Raw genomic sequence first — 25474 nt, forward strand, 5'->3', positions numbered from 1 at the left:
ATTTCTTTCTTCAAAAATTTTCACAGGAAATACAGTTTAGTGCCATAAATACCCTTCTTCCTTTTTTTAAATTAAAATTCAAGAGATAAACTCCCAAATAATTTATTAATACCTTCACTTACAAAGTTGGTTACAGGTAAATATTCATAACTTTTGTTTTAATTTTTAATTTACTGAGAGCTTAGTGTATGGCAGGTAGTGTATTATGCTTTTTAAAAAAGAGAGACAAGGTCTTCCTATGATGCCCAGGCTGGAATGCAGTGGCTATTTACAAGTACAATCATGGCACACTACAGCCTCAAACTCCTGGGCTCAAGCAATCCTCCTGTTTCAGCTACCCAAGTAGCCGGAACTACAGGAACTCACCACTGCGTGCAGTATTATTATGCATTGTATTATGCATTTTATATATACTGCCTCACTCAATCATTATAATAACCCTATAATATATGAAATATTATTATCATCACAACTTTACTTGATAAGGAAACTGAGGCACAAAGTGGTGAACTCACTCACCTAAGATCACATGCCTAGTGAAGAACAGGAAATTCAAAATCAGTTTGACTTTAGGGCTCTGAGGTTTAATTTACATTTTTCCAAATCATATTATTGTGATTAACAACTGAGTACTTCTTTTTAAATACTTAGTATATGGACTGGGGCTGGGCACAGTGGCACATGTCTGTAATCCCAGCACTTTGGGAGGCCGAGGCGGGCAGATCACTTAAGGTCAGGAGTTCGAGACCAGCCTGGCCAACATGGCGAAACCCCGTCTCTACTAAAAATATGAAAATTAGCCGGGAGTGGTGGCACAGGTCTGTAGTCCCAGCTACTTGGGAGGCTGAAGCAGGAGAATTGCTTGAACCCGGGAGGCAGAGGTTGCAGTGACTCAAGATCATATCACTGCACTCCAGCCTGGGTGACAGAGTGAGACTCCGTCTCAAATAAATAAATAAATACTTAGTATAGGATAAAAGCTAGAATAAATATACTGTTTTAAGTAGAATTCTGAAACAACTTCAAATTCATTTAAACATACATCAATTGACAGTTAAGCAAGCTAAGCTTAAGTCACGCAAGTTAACTTGTTTGGCCATTTCTATCAACCTATGAAATACGGAATTTTACAAGACAGTAAAACTATATAAAACTATGGAGTTTTACAAGACAGTAAAACTTTGAAATAAAGTATAGCATAATTTAACAATATCAGCAAGATAATCTAGGAAAAGATGTTTCTATTGAAACTAAAAAGCCCATATCTAAACATGTTAAAATGATAATCAGAAATTCCTTTCACCTTTTAAGAATCTGCAAAAACCAAGACACAAAAAGGATTTTTTTCTAACTAGAATTTCTAGTTTACCTGATCCATATCTATCGATTTGCATAATATGTAAGACAGACTTTTAAATGTATAAGAACTTCGTAATTTAATGAGTTTTTTATCCTAACATAATATAAACATTATAGCAACAGTTTAAGTCACCATTTCTGTTATAAGCATGATTAAAATGATAATCTGAAAACAATAAATTGGATTCAGAGCTCAATTCTGTCTAAAGACCCAGAGAAACAGTCTTTAGTTTATTACAAAATAGATAATAATCTGTATGAATGCTGTAGCTGACCTGAATTTTAATATATTTTAAGTATTACTTATGATAGCTTACAATGTATCTATTCAAGTTCCTCCATATATAAGACGAAAGGTCATTACCTTATCTCAATTTGAATTTAATAAAAAATAAATATAATATTAGACATCTGCAGAAGCAATCAACATTTTAGTTAAAACAGGGCGCTTTCCAATTCTTTACCAATCAAGTGGGGTAGGTTTTGTAAAAGAACGCATCTACTTACAAATAAATCCTTTTATCTACTCTATCGTATTATAACTTACAAAGCAATTGAGCCTAAAGTGACAAGGAAATATCAGTAGCTTCCACCAATCTCAGAAGGCATCCTCAACCTTAGGGCCCATGTCAGCAAACTGTCAGAAATTAAGAAAGCCTGAGCTGGGCACAGCAGATCAGGCTTGTAATCCCAGCACATTGGGAGGCTGAGGAGAGAGGATCTCTTGAGCTCAGGAGTTCAAGACCAGCCTAAGCAACATGGTGAAATCCTATCTCTACAAAAAATTAGCCAGGCGTGGTTGCACACACCTGTAGTCGTAGCTACGTGGGGAGGCTGAGGTGGGAGGATGGCTTGAGCCCAAAGAGGCAGAGGTTGCAGTGAGCCGAGATCACACCATTGCACTCCAGCCTGGGGAACAGGGCCAGATCCTGTCTCAAAAAAAAAAAAAAAAAAAAAAAAAAAAAAAAAGGCAAGAAAAGCAAACAAGCAACCAAGCTAGCTGTGTTTGTTAACTACTCATCAGGTAGTTGATTTCTATACAGTAATGAGGCTACAAACCAGAAAAATTGTAAATGTCCAACATGATATTCTAAATTTAAATCCTGGAAAAAATAATTTGAATCCTGCTACCTTACTGACTATTCACAGTTTCCACAGTTACTTCCACTTTCCAAACATTTTAGTAATAAAATTTTGATAGTGACTAATCCACATCTGGAAAGTAAAATGTTGCCAAAAAGAAAATGAAACGGTATTAAGAAAGAAGAATGCCACCCCACCATCAAATTAACAATTTTAAAAATATGCTTTAAGTATGTGGAGTCTAGTTCACATTGTAATAACTATCAGTAAAACTTTGCAAAAGCCACAAAGGATCTTAGTTTATGTCTTTGAAAGTGCTAATATTACTAGAACTCAAGTTCTTTATTTGGCAAGCTCCATTAAGAAATAAAGCAGCCAGGCACGGTGCCTCACGCCTGTAATCCCAGCACTTTGGGAGGCCAGGGTGGGTGGATCACCTGAGGTCAGGAGTTCGAGACCAGCCTGACATGGTGAAACCCCATCTCTACTAAAAACACAAAAATTAGCCAGGCGTGGTGGTGCATGCCTGTAATCTCAGCTACTTGGGGGGCTGACGAAGGAGAATTGCCTGAAACTGGGAGACAGAGGTTGCAGTGAGTCAAGATTGTGCCATTACACTCCAGCCTGGGCAACAAGAATGAAATTTTGTCTCGGAGGGAAAAAAAAAGAAGTAAAGCTAGTGTACATTCCTTCAGTTTTTAATAAGCCACTTCTTAAAATATTATTCAGAATACCAGATTATAGTATTTCTAAATAGAAGAAAAGTTTATTTCCATACTTCCTTCAAAACCAATCAGCCCAGCCTGGGCAACATAGTGAGACTCCATCTCTACAAAAATTTAATATTAGCCAAGTGTGGTGGCACGCATCTGTAGTCCCAGCCACTTGGGAGGCTAAGGTAGGAGAATCACTTGAGCCCTGGAGGTTGAGGATGCAATGAGCTATGACTGCCACTGTACTCCAGCCTGGGTGACAAAGTGAGATCTAGTCTCAAAAAAAAAAATAATAAACTGGGCAAGGTGGCACCCGCCTGTTATCTCAGCTACTCAAGATGCTGAGGTGGAAGGATCACCTGAGCTTAGGGAAAGTTGAGGCTGCAGTGAGCTGTGATTGCACCACTGCACTCCAGCATGGGCAACAGAATGGAATCCCATCTCAAAAAACAAAAACAAGAATTAGGCATGGTGGCATGTACCTGCAGTCCTGGCTACTCAGGGAAACTGAAGTAGAAGAATTGCTTGAGCCTGGCGGCAGAAGTGACAGTGATCCGAGATCTCGCCACTACACTCCAGCCTGGGTGACAGAGCAAGACCCTGTCTCACACACTAAAACAAAAACCCAAAACCCCAATCAGCTAGTACTGTTTTGTTTTGTTTTGTTTTGTTTGTCTGAGACTGAGTCTCACTCTGTTGCCCAGGCTGGAGTGCAGCCCAGGCTGCAGTACAGTGGCACATTCTTAGCTCATTGCAAACTCTGCCTCCTAGATTGAAACAATTCTCGTGCCTCAGCCTCCCAAGTAGCTGGGATTACAGAAGTGTGCCACCACGCCTGGCTAATTTTTGTGCTTTTAGTAGAGACGAGGTTTCACCATTTTGGGCAGGCTGGTCTTGAACTTCTAGGCTCAAGCAATCCACTTGCTTCAGCCTCTCAAAGTGGTGGGATTACAGGTGTGAGCCATTGTGCCTGGCCCCCATCAGCTAGTACTTTACAGATTTTGACACAGGCTGGGTACAGTGGTTCAGACCTGTAATCCCAACACTTTGGGAGGCTGAATCGGGAGGACTGCTTGAGGTCAGGTGTTCGAGCCTGCAGTGAGCTATGAGAGCGCCACTATACTCTAGCCTGGGCAACAGGGCAAGGTCCTGTGTCTAAAAATTAAAAGAAAAGAAAAAAAAAAAAGACCAAGACTTTCAATCACTCTTATTTGGCACAGTAGTAAGAGCAGACACCATTTACAGAACCAAGAACTTCACTAGGTGCATTATACACCTCTCTCCTTTACAAGGGTAGCTGTTACCCCCACATGAAGTGTATGCTGGCCATCTTAAAGGCATTCCCAAAAGAGCCATGAATTCATTCCCTAATTTACCTGTATATCTTCAGAAACATCTCCCAATAACCATCTTTTAGCCCCAAATCTTTTAGCAAATCTTAATCCCAAAATGACTTCAAGGTTTCTCCAGTTTTTGACAACCCTTTTTGTACTTCTTTCATATTTTGTTTTTCTGATAAGCATAACCTAGGAAATGGATAAATAATAGACAAGAATGTTCAATCGGCTGCTTTACTGAGCTAACACCATCAAGGTTTAACTCTCCAACATGAGGAACAGAGAACATAAAGCTATTAAAATACCCCATACTGATGTCAATTGAAGCATGTAACAAACTGATAGTTTCCCTACATTTATGAAGTTAATTAGCTCTTTCTAACTTATGTACAAGATTTCCATCAGGAATATACTACCACATAGAAAGTCTATTCCCCTGCTAAGGTCTGCAAACCATTTACAAAGACAGAGCCAAATAAAAGAGCCTGCAAATATGTCAGTGCTGCACTTCTCAAAATGTGTTCTTTAACGTCTGCCAGATGTCTACTTGTTACACTCTCACATGACAACAATTATACTTTTATTTCTAATATGAATTGAATACTAATAGAAAATAAGGTGGTAAACAGAAAGGGAACTGTTAGAGCAGAATAATAAATGTAGAGATGGGCTCCAGTTGAGGCCTGCCATCACTCGGATATACATGACCAATGACATTTCTCATATATAAAATGAAGCAAACTAACATTTCTCAATCTGTATTTCAAAGAACGTTCTCCAGGTCAGTAACAGGTATTACATGATGAAAGAGCTGGATTTCAATAAAATCGTCTTTTTTCTTCAGAATGTATCGGTCTTCAATAAACGAAAATGCAATGTCAGTTTCCAAAATATATATAACAAAAAGCATTCCCCCAAATTCCTGGGCTCTAATACTAATTTTTTTTTTTTATTTTTAGAATCAGTATTACAAAAAAACTAGTTTTGAAACTTTACAGATTTCAAAATCCAGTTCAATGAATGTTTGAAACTTAAAAAACCAGATACTGACTTACAATCTTAAAACAAACAGATTAATCCCATTCATTCTAAGGAGATAGTTTTCAGGCCCATATGGGACTGAGCATGGAACAGATGGTCTTCAGGGCATAATGCCCATCTAAAACAATCTTTCAGAATGAAAAAGTTTGCGAATCACTTAATTAGGGTAATGGTTCTATTTTAGAGTATTAACTAACTGCTACATGACGCTGTATTTCTTCCAAGTATTCCCCCATTTAAAAAAAAAAGGAAAGGGTGCTTTTACAACAACTTATGTTTTTGTGAATTTAGGAATTTCAAAGTACTTCTCAATAATCACATCTAGTACTGAACTGGTAGCATGAGAGTCAGCAAAAGAATTAATCCCTGATGCCTCCACTGTATGTAATGAATTCACTATTCTCTTATATATTTAGAATGATGGTGCTAGATATATGCCATTCTTAGAATTAAGAAAGTAGGCACTCTTTTTCCCGTAGGGATTGTCTTATGGACCCCTGGTGAGAAAGACTGCACCACAACCGTCACAAAGGTACAGAACTGCTGCTTTAGAAAATTATGTATAAAGTCTCTGAACAAGTAAACAAGCATTCCATTTTAACTTACAGCGCTTAAGAAAGGAATCACTCTTACTTAGCACAGTAATAAGAACAGCCACCAATTTACAGAACTATCAGGAACTGAGCCAGGTGCATTATATGCCTATCTCCTTTTATCCTCACAACAGCACAGGTAGCTATTACCTGCACATAACAGGTATGGAAATTGGGCTTAAAAAAGTTAACTCATTTGCAAAGGTCATACAATGAAGAGGTAGCAGAAACAAGATTTGATGCCAAGACTAATGTTCATTAAACTCTACCTCATGATGCTCATTCTTCGATAGTCCAGATGCATCAATTCATTTGAATAGAAATCCTGTCATGTATACCATATACAGAATAACAACCGAGCACAATATAAACTTATTTGGATAATTAAGAAGATAAGCTAAGATCTTACGATGCTTCTTCAGTGTACTAGACGAAACTGCTGAAGAAAAACCATGTCTTTTTTTTTCTTCATACCCTTAGTATCTTTGCTCAGTGCTAGGTACGTAACAAGCATTCAATAAATATTGAATGAGTATTTCTGAAGTAAATAAATCATCCCAGTACCAGGGGAAAAAAAAAAGAGGTACTATTAAAAACCTTCTAGGCTAAAAGACAATTGCTTAAACTAGCTTAGGTAATTTTTCTAAAATAATTTTTATATAGATAAATTCACTGACGTAGGCAATGAGGACACAGTGCCCCCTGACTGCAAACTGCACCAAATGTTTACCAAATTATCAATTATCACCAAATCCCCTCTTTCTCTTCCACTCCTTCTAAGGGTCTTCAATTCCATATTTCTCTTGTCTCCTCTCCCCTTCTCATGTGTTAAGCCTAATTCAGATTACTGAATGAATGGTACTAATGGCATTTATAAACTCAAATATAGTATAACTTGGTTTTTGTTAGGCCAATGTGTCCACCTGGTAAAAGCTTTTGGTTCTACATATTGAATTAATTTCCCAATAAGCTACTTGTATATCCTTAAGAGCTAAGAATAGGAGTACAACTGGAAAGATAACTAGACCTCTAAATTTAAAAAAAAAAAAATCCAAAGTTGATCTTAGCCTGCCCATTTTATAAAAGGTAACCTCACTTTTTAAACATTATCTCTTAAGAAGATTCAACAATCACAAGTGTCTTGCAAAAATGCCTGAATGTTATTCTTAGGCCCTTATGAATTTTTTTTTCCCAGAAAACTTAAGCAAACAACAACAACAAAAGACTTAATAAGAAATACGTAGGCCGGGCATGGTGGGTCATGCCTGTAATCCCAGCACTTTGGGAGGCCAAGGAGGACCGATTGCCTGAGCTCAGGAGTTTGAGACCAGCCTGGCCAACAATGAACTCAGTTTCTACTAAAAAACACAAAAATTAGCCGGGTGTTGTGGTGTAATCCCAGCTACTCAGGAGGCTGAGGCAGGAGAACGACTTGAACCCACAAGGTGGAGGTTGCAGTGAGCCGAGACTGTGCCACTGCACTCCAGCGTGGGCGACAGCAAAAGACTCCATCTCCAAAAAAAAAAAAAAAAAATACGTACAGCCATCCTTGTCTTCAGGCACTCTGAGAATATTTTAGCCAGTGATGTTTACATGTGGCATCAGCCCATGCAAGATAGGTTTCTGTATTTATACATTAAAATTTTTTTTAAAAGTATGAAATGCCTTCAAAAACGTTCAAAGCTTGAGAGAAAAGCTTTTTTCATTAGTCAAGGTGTTTTGATATGGTATTAATATCTAACAAAAGGAAAAAATTCTCTCTTCCCCACGAATGCTGACATGGATTGGGGAGAATGGCAATTTTAGGCTGTCAAGAGCATACCAAATAAGTAAAATATCTAGAAATGAAATCGACTCATACAGGATGTGAAAATTACTGGCTTTCAGTCACTTTTGGCTATTTCATACTAGCAGAAAGTAAAAATTATGGAACATGCAAGTAAGGCTTATATTACATTACTATTAAATGATAAATCAAGCTACTATATCTTTTAAGATAGATCTTTACTACTGGTAACTACAATTCAAAAAAAATTCCAATTGCTTCGGTAGCTCCAACATTTATAAGTGAATCAGAAAATAAATAATGAAAATGAAAAAAAAAAAGTTCTACTGTTAAAAAAAACAAAACAAAAAACCACCACCACCACCACCTCTGGGGGCCGGGCACAGTGACTCAACGCCTGTAATCCCCGCACTTTGGGAGGCCAAGGCAGATGGATCACAAGGTCAGGAGTTCAAGACCAGCCTGACCAACATGGTGAAACCCTGTCTCTTAAAAAAATACAAAAATTAGCTGGGCGCAGTGGTGCATGCCTGTAGTTCCAGCTAGTAGGGACACTGAGGCAGGAGAATCACTTGAACCCAGGAAGCGGAGGTTGCAGTGAGCCAAGATCATGCAAGTGCACTCCAGTTGGGGCAAGAGTGAGACTCCATCTCAAAAAAAAAATCTCTGAATACTTTTAAAAACTTTTGTGGCCAGGTGCAGTGGCTCATGCCTGTAATCCCAGCATTTTGGAAGGCTGAGGCGAGCAGATCACTTGGGGTCAGGAGTTTAAGACCAGCCTAGCCAACATGGCAAAACTCCGTCTCTACTAAAAATACAAAAACTAATTGGACAGGGTGGTGCACGCCTGTAATCCCAGCTACTCAGGAGGCTGAGGGAGGAGAATCCCTTAAACCCATGAGGCGGAGGTTGCAGTGAGCCAAGATCATGCAACTGCACTCCAGTCTAGGCAACAAAGCAAGACTCTATCTCAAAAAAAACAAAAAAAAAAATTGTTACATGGGGGAAAAAAACCTTTGAAGACCTAATTCAGATGCCTAAGATTCAAGGCCGGGCATGGTGGCTCATGCCTGTTATCCCAGCACTTTGGGAGGCCAAGGCAGGTGGATCACCTGAGGTCAGGAGTTTGAGACCAGCCTGGCCAACATGGAGAAACCCTACCTCCACTAAAAATACAAAAATAGCCAGGCATGGTGGTGTATGCCTGTAATCCCAGCTACTCGGGAGGCTGAGGCAAGAGAATCGCTTGAACCCGGGAATCAGAGGTTGCAGTGGGCCGAGATCGCGCCATTGCACTCCAGCCTAGGCAACAAGGTAGAAACTCCATCTCAAAGGAAAAAAATAATAATAATAAAAAAATTTTTTAAAAGTGGCCAGGCACGGTGGAACACACCTGTAATCCCAGCACTTTGGGAGGCCAAGGTGGATGGATCACAAGGTCAAGAGATTGAGACCATCCTGGCCAATGTGGTGAAACCCCGTCTCTACTAAAAATACAAAAATTAGCTGGGCGTGGTGGTGCGCGCCTGTAATCCCAGCTACTTGGGAGGCTGAGGCAGGAGAATCGCTTGAACCCAGGAGGTGGAGGTTGCAGTAAGCTGAGATCACACCACTGCACTCTAGCCAGGCAACAAAGCGAGACTCCATCTCAAAAAAAGAAAAGTTAATTCTACCTTCTAGAATAAGCAAAAGGACAAGCTAAATCCTATTTTTGAAACAAATATTAAAGCATTCATATAAACTATCATTTTTTATACTTCCCCAAGTGAGTTCACAGGAAAATTATCACTTTCTCTTGTTTCAATAATAAATGTGATGTGAAGATAAGCTGTAACCACTCAAAACCAAAAATCTGGATCATAAAATGTGCTATTATTATTCAACTGATTAAAATTAGGTTTCTACTTTAAAAGCATTTTAATAAAATTTTAATTTGATTGCATTAAGCTTATAAAAATGTCCTAAGTATCAACAGCGTATAGAATCTCACTGAGACCACTAGAAGGCTAGTAATCTAATTTATTGAAATATTTATGTCATGCAACTGGGTGTCTCCATATTCACCTACTTTTCTGAAATTGCAATTTACTTAAGCAAATTTTCCAAATTTAAAGTTTACTTTTTAGCAATAAATTTGGAGAATTTAACCACTGAGGTAGAAACTATACTTTTTAAATGTACTAAGAGAAAATAAAATTAAGATTGAAGGAATTATTAGGAACACTCATTAATGGACAACTCCATAAAATAGTGACTGAAAGAACCAGGAAAGTCTATAGTGTCAAATGCCTCTACACTGAATAGGCTAAGGACTCCTTTTTATAGTTGTCAGCTGTCACCTTTTGTCGCTTCTCAATGCACGTAAGAAACCTCCAGAACGTGGCTGAGTGCAAGTTTTGGAATGAAATCACCTAATGGAATACTGACTAGGCTCCATCACCTTAATAGTTATGTGACCCAGGCCCTTAACTTCACAATATTTTATCTGTAGTAACATATCAGTCAATAACATTTTAGAATCATTTCCCTGTCATATAGTCCTCAGGTCTCCTATGAATTTATTATCCATCTTATACAAGTTCACAAAAAAGAGAAGCTACACAGTTGCCAATTTAAATGTTATGTACCTTCAGGCGGTGCATGGTGGCTCATGCCTATAATCCCAGCACTTTGGGATGCTGATGTGGGGGGATAGCCTGAGCTCAGAAGTTCAAGACAAGCCTGGCCAACATGACGAAACCCCATCTTTACCAAAAATACAAAAATCAGCCGGGCGTGGTGCCACATGCCTGTAATCCTAGCTACTCAGGAAGCTGAGGCAGGAGAATCACTTGAACCCAGGAGGCGGAGGCTGCAGTGAACCAAGATCGTGCCACTGCACTCCAGTCTAGGCAACAGAGCAAGACTCCATCTCAAAAAATAAATAAATAAAATAAAATAAAATAAACATTATGTACCTTCAACAAGCATTAAATATACTTGTTCCTACAAGGATTAGGATATGATATCATGATCATTATTAGGGGATTCAGAGATGGAGGTAGGAAACCACTAAGGTTATCTAGGGTGAAATTCTCATTTCTATCTCCTCTTTCTGTATCCACCCTTCCTGCCTGGAACCTCAAAATAGGTAAAATTCCTAATAATAAAACATAACCAACTGTACAAATGTATAAATCCTGCTATCCATCATTTCAGAGAATAACTGATGAATGTTTGGTGGATCCTCATAGAGGAAAATAACACATAGAAAACGAAGAACAGTTTAAAACTTTTATTCCAAAATTCTACAGTAAAATGAACCATCAACCAAAGACAACACTTGGCTCCATGTTTGACTCTCAAAGAGAAGTTTAGGTGAACTACAGCAACAAAAACCTTTTAAAAGAGGAAGAAAAGCAAAGACTCAGGTATCTGAGCACCTAAGCAGTGGACAGCACTACAGCCCAAACCACGGATTTTCTCAATTCACACATCTCACACCACCTTGTACTCAAAGGAACAACCTTGAAGAACCAAAAATAAAGCAAAAGACGCAACTTACAAAGTAGCATTTTTTCCTAAATTCACGAAGACGAATTTCACTAAATACCACCTTTTTTAAAAACTAATTTTTAAAACATGGGAGTATATTCCCTCAACAGGAAGATGTACTGGTCACTGTCAAAAGTACCACAACAAATCTGTTTAGAGGACACAACCAAGAAAAAAAATTAACTTTTTTTTCTTGGGACAGGGTCTCACTTGGTCACCCAGTCTAGAGTACAGTGGTGCCATCATAGCTCACTGCAGCCTCGAACTCCTGGGCTCAAGCAATTGTTCAGCCTCCCTAAGTGCTGGGATTACTGGTGTAAGCCACTGTGCCCAGCCCAAAAATGTATTCTTTTCTTATTTTTTTGAGACAAGAGTCTCATTCTGTTGCCGCAGGCTGGAGTACAGTGGTGTGATCTCAGTTCACTGCAACCTCTGCCTTCTAAGTTCAAGCGATTCTCATACCTCAGCCTCTCCAAGAATCTGGGACTGCAGGTGTGTGCCACCATGACTGGCTCATTTTTGTATTTTTAGTAGAGATGAGGTTTCACCATGTTGGCCAGGCTGGTCTTGAACTCCTGACCTCAAGTGATCCACCCACCTTGGCTTCCCACAGTGCTGGGATTACAGGTGTGAGCCACCATGCCCGGCCTCTAAAAATTAATTTAATATTAAGCACAAACAAAAGCTTCCTTATGAAAGAAACCAAGTTGGCTTGGTTGTCAATTTCTAGAAAAGGAAATAAAAACATATACAACAAGAAAAGTCAGTTTTCCTTGGTACAGTATTTGACTTACTGTGGTAATTAGGCCGGGCACAGTGGCTCACGCCTGTAACAGGCCAAGGTGGGAAGATCACTTGAGCTCAGGAGTTTGAGACCAACCTAGGCAACATAGTGAAACTCGTCTCTTTTTTAAAAAATTAAAAAGGTAATTAATAAAAATATTTCAAAGAGAAAAACTGGGGGGGGATCTTCACTATACCTAAACATCTAAATCATTATATATCTACAAAATACCTTATGCACACTTAGTACCTAATATGTCATTCACGGATTTAACTAAAAATAAAAATTATCACTACCAATTACTTACATCTCAGCATCTATTAGGATCTTTTAATTTTACTGCTGAATGTTACTACAAATATTCTTCATAATTTCTCTATGTAGAGGTCTAGCTTTTATTTCTGTAACATATTTGTAACATATGTTAAGAATGTCTTAGAGAATAACCTTGCTGCACTAAAAGGTAAAAAGTATAAAGCATCTTGTCCTATTTTAGAATGGGAAAAAAGCAATATAGAGGAGTAAAATGATTTGCCCATGCTTAAATGATACAGTGGAGGCAATACAACTAAAACATGGTTTCTTTATACTTGTCCATAGCTCAGTAATTAACATCATTTGGAATTTATTCTTACATCCATGATTCCTTAAAACAATATACCAAACATAATCTAACTTTCAACTAGCAAATATTCAATACCCTATCACAGTTCTTTGGGGTTTTCTTAAAATTTCTAACTCCTACCTTCATGTCAGGCTATAAATTGCTAACTTTCCTGATGTCAACTTACATGCCTCAGAATCCCATTGCTTTCCCCCCCCCATTCTTATCTGCTTTAAGATAATAAAGCTAGTAAACATAAGACTTATTAAAAGTCCAAAAAAAAAGGATCAGAAATGCTATGCAAAAATACCCCCCAGGGGGCAGGGGACGAGGGAGAGGAGGGGACATGGCTTTGATAGCAATTTCAAGCAGTTTTGGGGCTCCTTACATTCCAGAGCTGGTTTAACCTCTGGATTAAGTGGAGTGTTAACACATGTGGACTGGGTCCTCCTTACTTTTCCTAATGAGGCCAAAGGGACTGATTCAAACCATTATCTCAGATCACAATGACACAGAATATGCCTCCATTTCCACCACTGAGGAAAAAGGAATTACTGAGTTTCTCATACTCAATTAAGGAAGGAAGCAACTAGACATCCCAAGTAAAGCCAGCACCCTCCTAAAAGATCAGGCCACTGCATGGTACAAAAACAAAAAAGAGCCCTCCATTCCATGTCCAATTAAATCCAGACTTCTCAATCTTACATTTAAGGCTTTGCAAAGTTAGCCTTATGTATACAAAGCCCATCTGATACCAACTTGGACTATGTCTTATATTCTTTTCTATAAACATCTGTGTACTTTGAACCTCTTTGCTTAATGTTTTCTTTACTAAAATGACTAAGCCCAGCAGCTATCAAACTCCTCCTCAAGCATGTGATCTTAACTTCTCTGACTCCCAATACTCCTTTATTAGTACCTCTCCTAAACATCGTTTTCTACCCTGTCATACTTTTCCCAAATGCAATTAGATTTCCATCTCAAGCCATTTCTTGAAATATTTAAAGCAGCTTACAAAGACAGAAATGTTTTGAGATAAAATAAATTTAAAATAGGTGAAAAAAAGTTGAAGGACCAAAAATTGCAGGAGAGTAATAGAAGGAACCTTTTGTCATTTTTCTTAAACACACATTTATTCTTGAATTCAACTGCTGCCTCTCCTTAAGAAGAGAGATAGAGCTATACATATACTTATTAAATAAATTACATTCTTTCAGATACCTAAGAGATTTTATTTTATTTTTTTATTATACTTTATGTTCTAGGGTACATGTGCACAACATGCAGGTTTGTTATGCTGCTTTTCTGGAATGTAGTTTTGTTCTTGTTGCCCAGGCTGGAGTACAGTGGCACAATCTTGGCTCATTGCAACCTCCGCCTCCCAGATTCAAGTGATTCTCCTGCCTCAGCCTCCCAAGTAACTGGGATTACAGGAATGTACCACCATGCCCAGCTAATTTTTTGTATTTAGTAGAGATGGGGTTTCACCATGTTGGTCAGGCTGGTCTCGAACTCCTGACCTCAGGTGGTCCACCCACCTGGGCCCCCAAAGTGCTGGGATTACAGGCGTAAGTCACCACGCCCAGCTATATTTTCAAGACAGGGTCTCACTCTGTCACTCAGGCTGGAGTACAGTGGCGCCATCTCAGCTCACTGCAACCTCCACCTCCCAGGTTCAATCATTCCTTCCACCTCAACCTCCCACGCAGCTGGGACAACAGGTGTGCACACCACCATGCCCAGCTAATTTCTGTATTTTTTTTGTAGAGACAGGGTTTTACCATGTTGCCCAGACTGGTCTCGAACTCCTGGACTCCAGCAATCAACCCGCCTCAGCCTCCCAAAGTACTGGGACTACAGGCGCAAGCCATTAAGCCCAGACCAAAAAATTGTATTTCTTTATACGTGTATCTACATACGTGTATATATATATCCTTATACTTTGAAAATGGCAACGTGAAAAGGCGCACCAACAAGGAACCGAATAAACATTACTACTGTGGCTCCTTAAACATCAAAATGCTCAAAATAATCAAAATGCTCACATTTAGTATCAACGGTAGCACGGATGTTTTTCACATTTTAAATAATTTAAGATGTACACCACTTCCTTTTTGGTAGAGACCCAGGAGTCCCCAGCAGACAGAAAAAAAAGAATTCCTCCTCTCTACTGCCTGGAAGAGACTGACAGTGGAAATCTATGTAGTACGAAAAGGAAGCCAGCAAAGGTCTCTACAATCACTGATATAAAGAACTAGTTCTAAATATTTGTGTTAGTTCACATTTACCTGGATTTTTCACCACTAAATATATTTGGGACAGCCCAGGTGGGTGGACCACCTGAGGTCAGGAGTTCGAGACCAGCCTGACCAACATGGTGAAACCCCATCTCTACTAAATACAAAAAATTAGCTGGGCATGGTGGTACATTCCTGTAATCCCAGTTACTTGGGAGGCTGAGGCAGGAGAATCGCTTGAATCTGGGAGGCGGAGGTTGCAATGAGCCAAGATTGTGCCACTGCACTCCAGCCTGGGCAACAAGAACAAAACTACATCCCAAAAAAAAAAAAAAAAATTAAATTGCAGAAAACCCTGTCTTCAGGTTATAACCACTTACCCTTCAAATCTTTAAAATGGAGGCTGGGCCATCAATTTTTTGGGAAAATGGGTTTTGGGGATTTTTTTTCCCCTTTTTCAAAATGAGAAGAGTAACATATTGCTTTGAGAGAGAAGACAGGAAAGTGAATACAGAGTTTTGTTAAATTGTGGACCCTGCTAAGCAAAGAAACCCTGTACTGAATCATTTTGCAATGAAATTCACTATCCCCCTCATTTATTTCCTTCATTCATTAACAAATTATATAAATGTATAACGTCCAACATGGTTCTTCCTGCTTCCCACTTCAATCCAAACTACAGATTCCCTTTACGCTAATCTTCCCGGAACACCATTTAGTCAACAAGTATTGAGGGCCAACCATTCCGCAATTCAACCTTCAGTCACTTCCTATCACTTCCTGGACAGTGACGAGACTTATTAACTCTAGTAAATCCAACTGTTGCCTCACTGCTGCCCAGGTGTTTTTCTTATTTCCCCCCATTTTTATTAATATTCTCCCACTTGAAACATTTTCCTTCACCCTAAAACTTGTGAAAAGTCACTTTAAATAACACTGCTTTTCTGACCTACCAAAGGTCAAATCCATACCATCTGTGAACTTTGCTTATGTCTTTTGAAAACCCATGTTCCAGGTACAGTCTAAGAAACAATTTGTAAAACTGTCTCGGCCGGGCGCGGTGGCTCACACCTGTAATCCCAGCACTTTGGGAAGCTGAGACGGGCGGATCACGAGGTCAGGAGATAGAGACCATCCTGGCTAACACGGTGAAACCCCATCTCTACTAAAAATACAAAAAAAATTAGCCGGGCATAGTGGTGGGCGCCTGTAGTCCCAGCTACTCAGGAGGCTGAGGCAGGAGAATGGCGTGAACCCGGGAGGCGGAGCTTGCAGTGAGCCGAGATCACACCACTGCACTCCAGCCTGGGCGACTGAGAGAGACTCTGTCTCAAAAAAATAAATAAATTAATTAATAATAATAAAAAATGTCTCAGCGAATTCACCTAATCAAAACTTGTTCCTTCATGGGTTGAATGAGATCAAGATTTCCAACTCTTAAGTTTCTGATTCTTTGATTTAATATTTCATGTTGCTTAAAACTATTACTTAGTCCTTATATTGCCAAATAACTGCCACATGCATATATATCTTATTATACTATTATACACTCCCTGGGGACAAGGACCATATTTGATTATACCTAAGCATTGGTTTTTTTGGCTCACACACACAGCAAAAAGTAAATCAGTTAATTCTATCTTAAAGGAGAAAACAGTTTTATCACCTGATCATAAAGAACTTTATCTTTCTGTTTTTAGAAATGTAAGTTCTCCTTGGTTTTTCTTATGCCAATATTAACAGTATATTTTCTTGATTAAGCAGATTTTATCTAATAGGCACTGAAATAGGCTTTGAATACATGGAGCACATCAAACATTCCCATTTCTATTCATGAAGCTTAAAATAATCAGATAATCATGAAAACAAAATCTAAATACAAACTGTAATAAGCATTATAAAAGAAAAGAACAAGGTGCTATTAAACAGTTATTAACAAAGAACCTAAGTTTAGATTGGTACGTCAGAGGCAGCCTCTCAAAAAGTGAGTTCAGCTTTAAAGCTGAATGAAAGTGAGATGGCATAGGGGATATTCAGGCTAAAATAACAGCATGTGCAAAGGCCTAGAAAAATGGATGAAAACTGAAAAACTTTCTGAAAGGTCAAGTACAACTGGAATGAAGAAAGTTGGGGGAAAGCAGCATGATGAAGCCAGCAGTAAGCAAAGACAGAAAGAAATAACCTTAAAATAAATGGAAAGGCTTAAAAGGGGTTCTGGGCAAGTGAGTTACCTGAGCAGACTTCCATTTTAAGAATAAGATACAATATCAGAAAAAGACAAGACATATGCAGGAGGCTCTGTGAGGAAGCTACTACATGCAGTGCATTAAATGAGAGCTGATGTTATCTTAGAGCAATGGCAGTAAGGATAGAAAAAAAAAGATGAAGATATATCTTAAAGAAATGATCAAGATGTAGAGAGCGAGGAAAAGAAACTATCAGGAATGACTCTCAAGTTTCTAAAGTGAAGAACTGCATTAAGAAATGATATTTATCAAAATAAAGACAACTAAAAGAGGAAATTTGAGGGGCTAGGTAATCAAGAGTTACGTTTATGACCTGTTGAGACTGATAAGCCTATAAGAATGCAAGCAGAGATGTTATGAAGGCAGATGACTTTAGCAGTGTAAGGCTAAGAAGAGAAGTCTGGACTAGTGATAGGCATTCAGGAGCCAATAGCATATAAACTGTCTTTACAGCCATGGGGACAAATGATTACCTAGGGAAAAGGCAGTAAGTATAAAGAAGACTCAGAAAAACCTATGAAACAGAGTCTGACAGAAGAGAGAAATCTGAAAGAGAGACTGAAAAGCAATGGCCAGAAGAGTGGGAAGAAAATGGAAGAGTATCACAAAAAGCAAAATAGAGTGTTTCGAGGAGGGCAAACAAAGGTCAAGTAGGCCTAATTGTGCTGAAAGGTCAAGATTTCCTGGTCAAATTGACTGGTAAAGAAGAAATGGGGTAGTGGAGGGCAGCTTTTGAATATATGTGACACTAGGAAAAAAGTTAACCTAGAATCTAAAAAGTTGTTATAATTTTTTAAAAATCAGTATAAAGATACTCTAAAATTTTTCAACCCGCGTAGTTTTTCTTAATGAGCCAGTAAAGCATGTTCTTACCATGACATATTCAACTTTAACAACAGTGAGAAGGCAAAAACCACCAAAGTTCTAATACTGCAGCACCAGAACAGGTCATGCTTAACAGCTTCATATTTTAAATTAAACTTTCTCTTTTATCCAATTTTTTAAAGTGAGATGGGGACTATGTTGCCTAGGTTGGTCTTGAACTCCTGAGTTCAAGTGATCCTCCTATCTTGGCCTCCCAAAGTGCTGGGATTACAGGTGTGAAATTGAACTTTCTAAACAAGAAATAGAATTTATGTGTTTTGTAATTCTGAAGCCAATGTTGCAAAGGCTGAATCTAAATTATTAAAAAATTAAAATGGTTTTCCTAAAATTTCCACATAAGTTTCAAAAGAAAAAAAAAACCCTGTCCACCTTAACATTTAACATTTGAATGTCTAATGCATTCCAGGCACACCACTGTTATGACTTTATCCACTTTTTTCTCACCAAGGACTTGCAAGGAAATGTTACGTTCTATGGCAATTCCATCAGTTACATAAATGCACAAAGCAATGAAGCAACGAAGCCTGCCTTTTTTTTTTAGGTTTTCAGACACTCTTAAGAATTCCTTATGGGCACTAGCCTTACCTCTTACTAGCTCTGTTAGAAGTAAAACGGCACTAGATTTTGAAATGAAAAAACAGCCTTGAATCCTAGCTCTGCTTTACTGTTATGCATGTAACCTTAGACAACTCACCCTCTCTAAACACTCAGCAAGTTTCAGTTTATTCACCAATAAAATAGAAAAAAACTTAATTCACAAGTTTAGAGTGGTTAAATATGGTAGATATTAACTGAATCTACTACTAACACTTTTCATCACTTCTATGAACTGAAATTCTGAATTACATACTATTCTTACTTCTAATGAATATAAACCAAGTAATTCCACTCTTAAAATTTATGTATTCATTAGAGAACTAACTTGGAGCAATGACTTTATTAAAATTAGCATCATTCTTTACACTTAATAGTATTCTACCATCGAAACAGATGTGTAATAATACTAAACACACACATCTATTTTTTCACTCCTTCCCTAAAACCCCACTAAAATGACAGAAAAGCAATTTGTTAAGATATAAAGACATAAGCCCACAAAAACTGAGGCAGATGAAAAGACAATAGCAAAAAACATTTGAAAGCTGGAAAGCAGACAGTTGAGTGACAAATGACTTAGCAAACACTAGAAAATTAAATCTTTAGCAAACAATGGAGAATGCCAAGAACAAACCCAATTTAAACTGCAAAATCCCCAAAAGACTCAGGAATTGGCAGTACCACATCTATGTAAGTGGGATGTGGGGGGAAAGGGTGCTAAAATTAAAAAGATTGTTTAGAAGTCAGTTTAAGCAGCAGCCAGTCCTACAGATTCCCAACTGTCCCTCCCTAATCCCAAGAAAAAAAAAAAGTATATTGTCTGAAGAAGGTAAAACATAAGATTACAGGACTAAGGAAATCAGGCACAGCAAAATGCGGAACATACTGAAAACAGGGTTGAGTGAAGAAACGTATCTGGGGATCCCCCGAAAACCTCTCATTCCACATCCCCCTCACTGCCCACCCCACAGAATGCTTGTTGAAAGGCCTTCAATTCCAAGCAAGAAATCAGGAGAGCCTTCTTATAGGGACCTAACCAGCTAGGAGGATATAGAAGAAGAAACCAACACTAGAAGTCCTCCAATCAAACAGCCCAGCCAGGTTACCATATAGGAAAGCTAACAATTGACAAGCCACACTCAGAATTTCTAATTAGCGTTTTAATTCCTTACTCTTACACATGACTACCAACTATCTTAGGAACAGCTATAAGATGAAAGAAAAAGACCAAAGCAAACAAAAAGTAAGAAAATAAAAACCGGAGGAAAGAAAAAAAAAAAAACCTTAAAAAAAAAGCTAACATTTTATATATTCAGATAGCTAAGAAAAAAATACTATCATTACTAAAATAGAATAGTATACTATTAACAAGGAGCAAAAAAAAAAAAAAGCACTTGGAAATTAAATATGTGATAAGGGAAATGGAAACTCAATAGAGCAAAAAGAAAAACAGGTGAAAAATAGTTGAGAAAACAAAAGGAAATTAGAAGACCAGTCAAGAAGGTCCATTATCCAAAAAAGAGGAGTTTGAGAAAGAGAGAAAAAATGGAAAGACATAATCAACAACCTGACTCAAGAAAAAGTCCCAGAATGAAAAGATGTTTCCAAACTGAAAGGGTTCACCAAGTACTCAGCACAGTGGATGAAAAACGACCCACACAAAGATCCATCATGGCAAAACTTCAGAACACTGGAAACATAAAATCTTATAATGCTTTTAGATATTTTAAAAATGAGGGGAGGAAAAGGAAGGAGAAGGAAAAGGAAGGGAAGGAAAAACAAAATACACAGGTCACATATAATATATGAGAAATCAGAATGGCTTCAGATTTCTCAAAAGCAATATAGATGTTAGAAAGTAATGGCACAAAATATAAGAGAACATAACTTCCCCTCCCTTGGTTTTCTTCACCTAAGAAAGTGTCAGAGTAAACTAAAGCCATTTTAAAACAAGTAAACTAAGAATAAAGACACTAGTCTCCGGAAAATGGAGATCCAACACAAGAGAAAGTGAAAGGAATCCCAGAATAATGGTTGTGTACCAAGCCAAGAAGGCAACCAGTCAAGAATGGAGGTCGGGGGTATGAAACTTCCTAAGATAAAATTGTTAACAGTATCTGATATTGGAACATCTTAAAAGGCATCTGATGAAAAGTGGAATTAGTGATAAATATTGAGAACACTAGGCAAAGAGGTAAAAAAAAGATAATGAACTCCAGCCAGATTACTCTGTGGTAAAGAGTAAACAAGCCACATGGAAAAAGAATTAAAAATACGTATATATATACATACACATATATATATAGTAGAGACAGGATCTTGCTATATTGCCCAAACTAATCTCAAACTCCTGGCCTCAAGCAATCCTCTCACCTTGGTCTCCCAGTGCTGGAATTATAGGCATGAGCCACCATGGCCAGCCCCACACTGCAAATTTCTAATCAGCTCTTTAGTCCTTTAACACTTATTTGCAAGCAGACAATCAAGACTTACCAGACATCTAAGGAAAGGTTCTACAGGAAAGGTAGAGCCCAAAACATACAAAAATGGGAAGAGGGTGGGGAAAGGAGGGGCAACTTGGAGAAAACAGACAATGCTGACAGATGAAAACTTGGGAGTGGAGGAAAACCCATTTCTATTATAGACAGGTGGAGACAGAAAAGGGAAGCAGCCACAAAACACTGTACAGGATAGGAAAAGTAGTATTTAACAAGAATACTGAATAATCAATAGTGATAACTACTGGGAGGAAGGGTACCAGGAAAAAAGGAGACCAGGTAGGTAGATGGTAACAACAAAATTAAATCTTCATTTTCTATCCAGGAAGTTAATAAATTCAAAAACAAATGAAAGGTGTATTTTATTTAACAAATATTTACATAGGGCATGTGAGTTAGACAGAGTTCTAGGGAATTTCCAAATTAATTCAATTCTTATGTCAACCCTATGAGGTAACTACTATTGTCATCATTTTTTTAATGAGAAAATTGAGGCATAAAGAGGATAAATAGCCCAATGTTACTTAAAACTAGTAAATGACAAGAAAATTCAAATCTAGGCAATCTAACTCCACAGTCCATGCTCCTAACCAGCAGGCTATGTTACAAATCTAGTAGTAAGACAAGCAAGTTATTTAGAGACTGGGAGGTAAATACCACAATAATCATCTAAAAGAGATGAAAGTGATTATTTCTAGGAAAGGAAAACTGGAAAGTAAGGCTGCAGAAAGCTCTTCCATGTATTTCTTGGACAACCATTTAAACTATCTTTAAACTGTGCATGTATATCTTGAAAAAAAACTTTAAAAATTATAATTCGGTATTTTATATTTTAACTGATAACTACTGCCATCCTCAGAAGTAGGCAAAATGAGTATTACTCCTATTTTATAAGTAACATGCATGCCTCTTAAATATTTGAGGACCTACTATAAAACAGGCACTGTACTTAGCAGACATCAATTCACTTAAAAATATTGAAGAGAGGTACAAAAAAAGCAAGTCTTTTTATCCATTTCCTTTCCATTTGTTGCATAAATTATATGATCCTGCATCTCTCACAGTTGTGCTTAAGATAAGGGACAATATAAACTTCAAATCATGACAAAAAAAAACAAAATCAGAGAAATGTCTGCTAATTAATTCAAAAAAATACTTTGTCCCTGCCCTTGAGGAACTTCCAGTCTTGTGGGAAAGATTGGTAAACATAATTATAATTGAATGTATATAGTGCTTAAATAGAGGAATATTAAAAAGTGCTAAGGAAACAACATCCCCTGAGTGAAAACAATGCTTTGAAGAGAACATCTGAGCTAAGTCTTGAAGGATGTATGGAAGTTTGACCTATTTCACATTAAGAGGCTGTGCTAATAATAACAGTCACAAAACATAAAAGATGAAATATCTGTATTTTCCCATTCTTGTAAAGGAGAATTCACGGTTCATGTTATAGTCTAAGACATTAAGACTTTTTTTTGTTTTTTTTTTTGAGACAGGGTCCTGCTGTGCCACCCAGGCTGGAGTACACTGGCGTGACCCCAGCTCACTGCAGCCTTGACCTCCAGGGCTCCAGTGATCCTACCACCTCAGCCTTCCAGGTAGCTGGGAACTACACACATGCGCCACCATGCCTGGCTAATTTTTGTTATTTTTTTTGTAGAGACAGGGTTTTGCCATGTTGCCCAGGCTGGTCTCAAATTTCTGGGCACAAGCAATTCACCCACCTCAGCCTCCCAAAGTGCTAGGATTACAGGTGTGAGCCACCACACATGGCCTGACATTAAGACCTTTTAAATAAGAATGATTTTTTTCAAAACAAGATACATAATCTTAACACCCTGATCCATGTTTATAGTCTCTCCCAGTGATCAAGTGAAGGCACTTTCCACATGTCTAAACATTTTATAATCTAAAGTGTTAGAGTATTATTTCAAAAGATGACTAAAAGATAACCATCCTCATTTGTCCTACTACCCAAGTTATATTGTTAATACATTTCCTGATTCACAATATTAAAATTATATATGTAGTCTCTCTCTCCTGAGACAAATGGTGACCAAGCCCACAAGATGCAAGTGACACAGAGGCTACCATGGGAAGAAAGGTTTTAAAAGTTTTTAAATCATATCATTGTTTTCTCTTGTAGTTATTCTTAATTTATCTTTCAAGGGCAAATTTAAATGAAATTAATTTCTTTTTCCAAACTGTAGTGATAAAAGAAATAATCTTCAGTAAAACACAATGAAGAATATAACATATATATTTTCTGATCTTACGAGGTGTTTTAGGGCTACATTCCGATTTTACAGAATTTAAGATATGGCTAAAACAAAAATTTTCTGGTTTTTAATCACAAAACTTTGATGTTAACTAACCAAGGCCCAAATAGGTAGTAAATTCAAAACAGTCCCTGCTCTTGAGGAACTCCTGGTCTTGTGGGAGAGACTGGTAAACATAATTATAATTGAATGTGTACAGTGTCTGAAGACAACTTGTTATATTAGATCAGTATTTCCTTATTTCTCATTGTCTTTTTGTTCCTTTTTAGAATTCCATAATTTCCATAATTGGCTTATTAATCATTTTAGCAATTATCTGGAAAAATTAATTTTATATTAATATCTTAAACTGGGACCCTATTCCTATAATTAAAAATCTAGTTGAAAGTAGCATCATCTGACTTTGTCTGGAACAGCAAGCTGTGGAAAATCCTACCATGTCCTACCAATAGGAGGAAAAAGAGGGGAAAGACAAGCCAGGGGACCACAAATGGTAATTACAAAATCAAGGCAAGTTTGAATTCAAAATGAGTGTTTTCGTTTGTGTATTTTACCCATCTTTTATTTCTCTAAACTTAGCATCCACATAATATAGCTGTTTTTATAAAGGCTTCACTCAAATCATAAATTTGACTTAAAAACATTAATAATTGTGGTAAATAATTCTTTTAAAATTACAGGTGAGTATTAGCATGAGAAAATTAAAGGTTTAACAATAATAATGGAACAATTAAAGAAAATACCTCCTAAAAGTTTATCTTTTAGACTACAGTTTTGTACAAATAATACAGAATACATTTGGTTAGGTAACAAGGTTTTAATTACATGACTATTAGAAAAATAATAAAAATCCTGAAAGACAAGATTTTATCAATTTAACCATGTCTTTACCTTATCTTTTAAACAACTAAATAACAAAAACCTCACTGAAACATTTGACCTTTGTTTTCTTTTTCTAAAATTACAATTATTTTGCAATATGCTCAATTTTTCCAAAGCAAAACCCACAAACATACATATAAAATATAAATGCTTATATTAGCTTGATGAAAGTTTACTCACAAAACCCTCCAATACTAAAATAATTAAATATCTTGCATGCTTAACTCCAAATTCCACAGGGAAAATGATGTCTTTTCATAACTCCTATAATAGTATTTTAATCAAGGTTAGTAACAGACTGGCAAATTTGTGAAAGAGCATTACTTTAAAAATCAAGTAGGGTTTAAAACGATGTAGAAACATGAAAGATTTCACAACTTTTCTAGCCAGTCAGCTTCAAAGACACAATTTGATTCAGTAAGAGTTACTGGCATATTATTTTCAGTCTGTGGAAAAACGCTTGGTTTAATAATGTACTTTAGGCTTTCTGTATCTTTTTGGTAAGGAAAAAAAGGAAGAGGTGGAAATTAGCCGGAGACCAAGGTCTTATTTTCATGCCTCTACAAATTCAATCCTCCAAGACTTACTTTCTTCTATTCTTTAAAATGGCTACCACCTTGATCTACCATGCAAAAGAAAAAATGTACAGCATACTATCAAGATAAATCTGGTTATTTTGACAGTTTATGTCCTCCTTTCCCGCAAAATACTTTAAGATTCCCATTCCTTTACTGTTCAGATAAAATGACCATTAAATAAGCACACAAAAGTTGGTCAGTTGCGGTATGAGGGCAACCTATATAACCCAGATTAAGTCATCTTTCATACCGTATCTGACTAGGAAAAGCAGGCAACAATATCTTTCACAGACTAAGATCAAACAGTAGAAATGAAAAAAGGATGTCTAGTAAAGGAGAACAAACGTGGGAACCACAACCCCCCAAGATATTATTTTAGCAGCTCAAAATAGATTAACTATTATGTGGGCTAGCAAAAATTAAGCTTTCCAATAATTA

At 37.4% G+C, this 25474-nt stretch overlaps 1 protein-coding gene across 3 annotated transcripts in view; it reads right to left on the reverse strand.

The window, feature by feature from the left end:
• TSC22D1 (TSC22 domain family member 1) overlaps positions 1-25474 on the reverse strand; it is a 144137-nt gene that overhangs the window by 115484 nt on the left and 3179 nt on the right. The window lies entirely within an intron of this gene.

Source organism: Macaca thibetana, chromosome 17, assembly GCF_024542745.1.
Source record: "Macaca thibetana thibetana isolate TM-01 chromosome 17, ASM2454274v1, whole genome shotgun sequence".
Taxonomy (NCBI): Eukaryota; Metazoa; Chordata; class Mammalia; order Primates; family Cercopithecidae; genus Macaca; species Macaca thibetana.